The following is a 7,229-nucleotide window of genomic DNA, read 5'->3' on the forward strand; positions in this document are numbered from 1 at the left end:
AAAGACCCTCTAGGGGTGCACATGTAACCCACCACCCTCTTTCGTGCTGACAATTGCAGGTACTCCTTTGAAGGAGCGGTCCCCAGCAAATTTAAGTCCCCATTTGGTAATTTCAAGCAACAACAAACCCAAAACAAGCTAGACTGACCCCCTCAACTGACCTCCCTCCCACCCTGAACGCCTGGACTGCCTGCGACATAGGAGATGCTGTCAGACCAGACCACCAACGTCAGCCTCCACTGTGCTGATAAGCAACAGAAAACAACAAATACTCTGAGCCCCCCTCCCACCAATTTTTCAAGCACTGAGTCAAACGTCAGAAGATCTTCCCCTTCACCTAAGGTGATCCCCGGGCTAGGCAATCGGTTAAGTAAGAAGGGTTACCCCGGACCTGCGGACCGAAGCTCATCTCGGGTTATCCAAGGCACCTGTTGAGAGCGCTGTCCACCCCCTAGTTCTCACAAAGTGAGGTGAAGATGAGTTGCACCTGCCTACATTTTCTATTGCCTCAGACTCGCAGCCTCTCAGAGAATCCGTTGGTCAACATTGGTCTTTCGTGAACTCGTTGCACTCTCTCCTCTGTCCTCTTGGTCGGCCGCAAGGGTGGGTTCACCCAGGAGTTCCTGGGTCACCCTTTGTATGTCCTCCTCAGTGACCAAGCAGTATTTGTAGCCATCGTACTTGAATGAGAGGGAGAAAGGGTAGCACTATCTGTATCTGACGCCTTTGGGTTGGAGCCATTTTGTGAGTGGGCAACATAGGCGTCTTCTCGCAAGGGTAAGAGCCGAGAGATCTTGGTAGATCGTGACCATCGCATCTTCCCACTCGATCGGGCCCTTCTTGTGCGCCAGCTCCAGGATCTTACTCTTTTCCGAGTAATAGTGGAATCGCACCAGGATTGACCTGGGGCCTCTGGTAGCAGCTCCCGCTCTTTGTGCCCTGTCAATGGTTGGTTCGGTGGTGTTGGTGTCATTGAAGAGTTTGCTGATCACCGCCTTGACGATTCTTACAAGGTCCGTCTGCGTTCCACCTTCTCGTTCCAGGATCCCTATGAACCTCAGGTTGCCACAGCACTCCCTGTTTTCCAGGTCATCAAGTTTTAGAGTGAATTTCTCTTCCCTTCTTTCCAGCTCTGCCAAGCGCATGGCTATTTGCGTAACTAAGATGTCGACTGATGTCTGGTTTGCCTCAAGGGCTTGGATGCGGTCCTCCACAGAGTCTACCTTGTTATCCAGGGAGTCCAGTCTTTTGCTGATGTCCACTCTAAAGCCTTGGATGTCATCTAAGAGGGCTGTCATGTGCTTATTCATTGTGTAGGCGTCCATTGCTTCTGGTTGCCCATTATCGGGTTTACTGGCTTCCTCCCTTGCGGTTGTCGACGATTGGCAAAACGTTTGCAGCAATTGGAGCCCGTCCATTAGCAGACCCCCTGGGAGGCGGATTCGTCAAGGACGATGGGGTTCACAGCCTCGGGAGGAGCCAGGGAAAGCTTCCCAAAGGGCCCGGGCTGAGAGCCTGAGACTTCCAGGGGGGACTCCACCAAGCGGTTTTTGTGGGACCCAGGGGAAGTGCGACTGGAGGTCTGTTGAGGGCTTGTGCAGGTATCACTTCTCCCCTTCGGCTCAGACCTGGGCTCCTCAGGGCTGTGCGGGACGCTGTTAGAGGTTTATGTGGAGAGGCCCGGTACCGCAGGCAATGGCGGCGTGTTCTCACTTGACCTACAGGGAGGCGGAGTAGAGGTCCTCCAGCCCCTTGGCTGCCAGTGGGGCGGGTGGAGAGCTCCTACTTGGCCTCTTTCTGGCTTAATATTTAGGTCCATTCTTTTTGTCTTCACTCCCCCAGCAGGTTCAACTGCCCTCCTGCGCACAGTCTGTACGCCGGGGAGAGATGTGCACTGTTTCAGTCCTCGGGTGCCCTGGGAAATGGAGGGCTGGCATCACCGTGCAGGGAGGCAGTTGGCAGATAAAGTGCCCCGGGGGTCTGTAGCAGCGGGTGTCGGGTCTCTGTGAGGGTTTCCCTCCCAATGCTCTCTGCTCCAGGTAGTTCTTCTCTTGGTCTCTCTTTTCCTTTCCCTCTGGTCCCCAGTGGGAGGTTTTGAGGTCTGAGTAACCCCCCGGGGTCGGCAGAGGGGCGAGCTGGACGGCGGGTGCCCCGCTGGTATCGGGATGGCGGGGTCGCTAGTAGTCCCCCCCCTTGCCCCCGGATTCCGTGCCTGAGCAGTTGGGGGATGATTCAGTGCACGGGTGGCGCAGACGGCCTCTCCGGTGATCAATACTGGCCAATGTTACCGCTGATGGAGGCTAAACAGTGGGGTGTCCGGGCAAAGTTTCGAAAAAATAGTTTCGACAGGTAAAAGTTTCGACACAAAAGTGCCGAAAACAAAGTTTCAAATTTTGTTTTTTTTAAATAGTAAAGGGTTTATTTTAATTTGGTGTAGTTAAATAGGTGTTTAAAATTAAAAAAACAAATTCGTAACTTTATTTCAACACTTTTGTGTCAGAACTTTCACCAGTCGAAACTTTGACTGTCGAAACAGTCACTATACAGTGGTGGGTATATTGGAGGTACCTCGTGTTGTGGGGAAATGAGAGTGAGGAGCTGGGGCAAGGCGTTCTGTCACCCACAGTGAGACAGCGCACAGTGGTCTTCATGGCTGTGGGAGCCTCGCTAGCACAGGCCCGGATGGGCAAGGAAGGGGGAGGTTTGGTCCGGCGGGGTACTCCTGGAGGAGGGTTCTTTGCAGGGCCCAGTTGCACAGGGAGCTCCGGGTGAGGCTGACGAGCTGAGGAAGAGTTTTGGTCAAGAGGGGCCCTCACTCCCCTCACCCCCCCCCGCAGCACCCCTGTGCTGCAGGCCTCTACCTCTGGTTGTGCAGAGAGAAGTGTGTGGGGCCGGCAGGCAGGCAGCGTCTGTGGCGCAGCGTTTGGCACCCTCTCATCTTAGTTCTCTGCAGTGGAGGGAAGCACCAGAGAATTCCATATATGGGAGCGGAAGGCAGATGTTAGTTCTACCGGGATCCACGTCACTCTGGCAAGCGGTACCTCCCGGCCGCACTCCACGGCAGGGATGCTGCCAGACACAGAGGAGTGCACGTTGGCCCCGGGGAACAGCAACCAGACTAGGCATGGGGCGCCTCCTCCGCAGGTGCCCGCCTTTCTGGGACGGATGGCCTCTTTCCTCGATCCTCTAGGCTACTTGGGGGAGAGGTGCAGAGTGAAGCCCGACAATCGGGGAGGCGGGCCTCCCAGTTGCCGCAGTGTGAGGCTAGTTGTCTCGGGCTCTAGAGGCGGGAGAGAAGTTCGGGTGCTCCGTCCCCACTTCGGTGGTCTGTAACTCCGGGTAGCGGGGGAGTTAAAGAGCTGGGGTAGCTTCAATCAGTGCCTGGGGGGGGTTCATAAAGCTCCAGTGGGGGTTAGTTTAGCACTCCTGGGGAGCTGAGGGGGGGTTTGATCCCCTTTACGTGGGCCCAGTGGAGGAGACTAAGGAAGGTGTATTAGCACATCTCAGGGCCCCCAGGTGGAATCTCTAGTAAATATTTTAACTAACAAATCATAATCATCTTCTTGGGGATCAACCCTACAACCATCTGTCAAGGATGGCACTCTAATACGAGTGGCACAAGACACCCCGAAGAGTTTGGGTGCTGAAATAAAGTGGACAGATAGGAACACACACAGCGGAAAGGAAAGGGAGTGAAGAGTAGGGAAGAGTAGCAAGGGAAAAGGTACAGAGTGAATACCCTCTTGGGGTGTATGCAGAATAGGAAAAGAGTATTCCACGAACCTTGGAAATACTCTAGCCTTCTGCACAGTTTGCTATAACAGAGTCCCACGCTGTTTGCTCATAACTTGGAACAGCAGCTATGGGTGTCTGTGATATAGAAACGAGACAAGGGAAGGGGCAGAGGTTGACTGATGGGAACCAGCAGACAAGCTCTGTACAAAGGGTCTACAAACAGTACAAGAGAAGATACAACAGACAAATCCAGGAAAGGAGATGATAGCAAACTAGCAGAAGGATAGGAAGGGAAAGTCGAGTAACAGGATATGATAACAGAGGACAGAAAGGTAGGTGGAGCGCTCAGAGGAGCAGGAAGGCAATGAGTAAGCCCACAAGAGTGGGACGGTAAGGTAGAAATATCAGAGGAAAAGGGCTTAGGGCAACAGAGTAAAGCAGACTGCACGGCAAGGATCCCAGAAGGGCCGGGCAGTAAGGAGTGAACCCTGAGGGGCACGGCCGCCGAATGTAGAAGGTTGCAGAGGGCTGTAGAGGGCTGCTAGGCCGAGGACCCAGCGGGGAAAAAGGTAGGGGGTAGGCAGCGGAGCGTGATAAGCTGCAAGTAGGAAGCCCAGAGGACAAGGGCTGTTGGCAGCCGGAGAAAGGTAGGCTGTAGAGCAGGGAGCCCAGAGGACAAGGGCTACGGCAGCCGGAGTGAGGAAGGCTGCAGAGCAGGGAGCCCAGAGGACAAGGGTAAAGGCAGCCGGAGAGAGGCAGGCTGCAGAGCAGGGAGCCCAGAGGACAAGGGCAAAGGCAGCCGGCGAGAGGCAGGCTGCAGAGCAGGGAGCCCTGAGGACAAGGGCTAAGGCTGGAAAGCAGCAGAGCGTGATACGCTGCAATGTGGAGAGCCCGGCAGGGCAAGGGCGGAGACTGGAAGGCAGCAGAGCGTGATCCGCTGCAATGTGGAGAGCCCGGCAGGGCAAGGGCGGAGACTGGAAGGCAGCAGAGCGTGATCAGCTGCAGGGTGGAGAGCCCGGCAGGGCAAGGGCGGAGACTGGAAGGCAGCAGAGCGTGATCAGCTGCAGGGTGGAGAGCCCGGCAGGGCAAGGGCGAAGACTGGAAGGCAGCAGAGCGTGATCCGCTGCAGTGTGGAGAGCCCAGAGGAGCAGGGCTGAGAGGCAGGGAGCCCAAAAGGCTAGGGCTGTAGGCAGCAGGGTGTAACAAGCTGCAAGGCAGGGTCCAAGCAGGAGTGAGGGTAAACAGCATACAAGGATCCGAAGACACTCGCAAAAGGTGGAGGGAGGACTCTCAGATGCAAGAGACCGAGCCACTGCAGGCAGCCGCCTTTATACTGCCTAGCCCAGCACAGAGACAGGCCAATTGGTTTCACCTGGCGAATCACACCTGCAGGCAATCGGCCACCTCCCTTTCTGTTCCTGGGCTGGTGGAAGCAGGACCAGACTCTAAGGCTTCTGGGGGGTGTAGTTCCATAGAAACCCAATAGGAACGGCCAGGAAACAATGCTTGCGGCCAAGTGCATTATGGTATGCGTAGTTAGTTGACAATAATCATTAAGTAGCAAAGTCCAAATGGAGCATAAATGGATGTGCCCATGGCGCAGGCATGACAGTATGCCCCTCTCCAGGCCCCTCTCCAGGCTCCCTGAAGACCGACCTGTAGGAAGAGTGTCTGTTCCACAGTACAAGAGTCTTACTCCAAAAAGACACATCATGAGGCACCAGAAACGAGTTGTAAGGTGAGAGTCTTGAATGACGGAGCCGGTACCAATGTTCTGAACCTTGGATGTAGAATTCAGAAAAGATGAAGTCTTTGGAACACAGACCCCAACTGTGTGTGCATGAAGAGAGGAACTGCGAAAAACTGCTGCAGGCTCCAAGATAGATTTTTCCTTGATGGGCAACAGTATGATGCTGGAAAGTGGAGCCATAGGTACAGCAGAGTTGGTATCTTTAGGAAGGTTTTCCAAGACATCCGAAGTAGTAATGACAACATTAGGGTTAGCCATAGAGAGTTCAGAGGATACAGCAGCGGTGAGATCTTGGATGGCTGTAGGGGGTATCGAGGCTGTAACAACTAGGTGTGAGGGGGCCCTGAGAGAGCCAGCGGGCTGGAAAACACCTGAGACTGGTAGAGTAAAGTCTGGCAGTCTTAGTGCTATAGATATATCAGCAGGAACAACTGGAGTAGTAGTTTCAGGATTCACAATAGCTATAGCGACCTCAAGATCTGTAGCAGGGACTTCAGGAGTCTCAAATGTGTCCAGGGGTTTAGGAACCACAGCAGTAGGCAGATCATGAATAGAAGTTGGAAGTTCGAGTGCTATAGCAGCTACAGACAAATCAGGTGTTGCAACTACTGGTAGATCGGGTACCACAACCATTGGCGATTCAGGGGGTATCGAAGAAACAGAAGATGTTAATTTCTCGAGAGTGATGTCTGATAGCACAGCCACACTTTGGCAAGCCCCGCTTGCCACTTCAGCATGCTCGGTGTGAACTGTGCCAGTCTCTTCAGCTGCCATTGTCATTGCAGAGGAGGTTGTAGGTGTGGGTACTGGACGATAGGCAAGGGTGAGGGCGGAATCATCCTTTGACTCAGAGGGATTTTCAATCAGTGGACCACCCTTGTCATGCGGTGTAATGACTGTGTGCATGATATGACCCACCGGAGGAGTTAATTCTTTTCTATCAGTACAACAACCTGAGCTTCTGCGGCTGGAAGGTGAAAGAGCTGTGTCAATCTCTAGAAGGGATACATATGATATATTTAGGTCTTCCAACTGCTTGGTAAATGTCTGTATACTTTTCTGTATGGCAACTCCAGGCCTTATCATGTCGATCTCTAAAGATAAGATGTCAGGTGTTGGACATAGTGTCAAAAGGTCTGGTGACTTGTGTCCCTTCATAAGATTCTTGTGATACAAATAAACAAAGTCATCATAAAGGTCTTCGGTCTTTCTTTTAAGTCGTAGGAGTTGTTTGTGTAGCAGGTAAGTATCATTAGTTTGATCTACAGCTTCAGAAGCGGGTGTGGCAGAAAATGTGGTTGTAGCAATGGGAAGACTGACCTTAGGGTTATTGTGGTTAATAGATACTGTGGAAGTATTAGGACAACCGATGGTTAGTATAGGTCTTTTGTACCCGGAACCAGATGCACAAACCTCAGGATAATAACTGCCTTGTCCTGTCGAATAAGGTTTTCCAGCATTCTGGGGAGCTTGCCAAGCTGATCTTGCGCATATTACACTGGCAACAGCGTATTCTGGTTTAGATTCTCTCACAATGAGTGATATGTCCCTTAGCTGTTGCGGTGTTAGAAGGCTTGTCAGAAGACGCAGGAGAGTTTTCCACTGTTTGGTCTAATAAGATCTGTAAGAATTCATTATCTTGCTGTAGCTCTGCAACAGATAAGGACTGCGGATCATAGTCGCAAATGTCATAATAATTGTACATGGAAGAAGGGTCAGCTAGCCAGTGAGTATAGTACCGTGC

This window comes from Ambystoma mexicanum, chromosome 3q (genome assembly GCF_040938575.1).
Source record: "Ambystoma mexicanum isolate Mex_15411 chromosome 3q, UKY_AmexF1_1, whole genome shotgun sequence".
Classification (NCBI taxonomy): Eukaryota; Metazoa; Chordata; class Amphibia; order Caudata; family Ambystomatidae; genus Ambystoma; species Ambystoma mexicanum.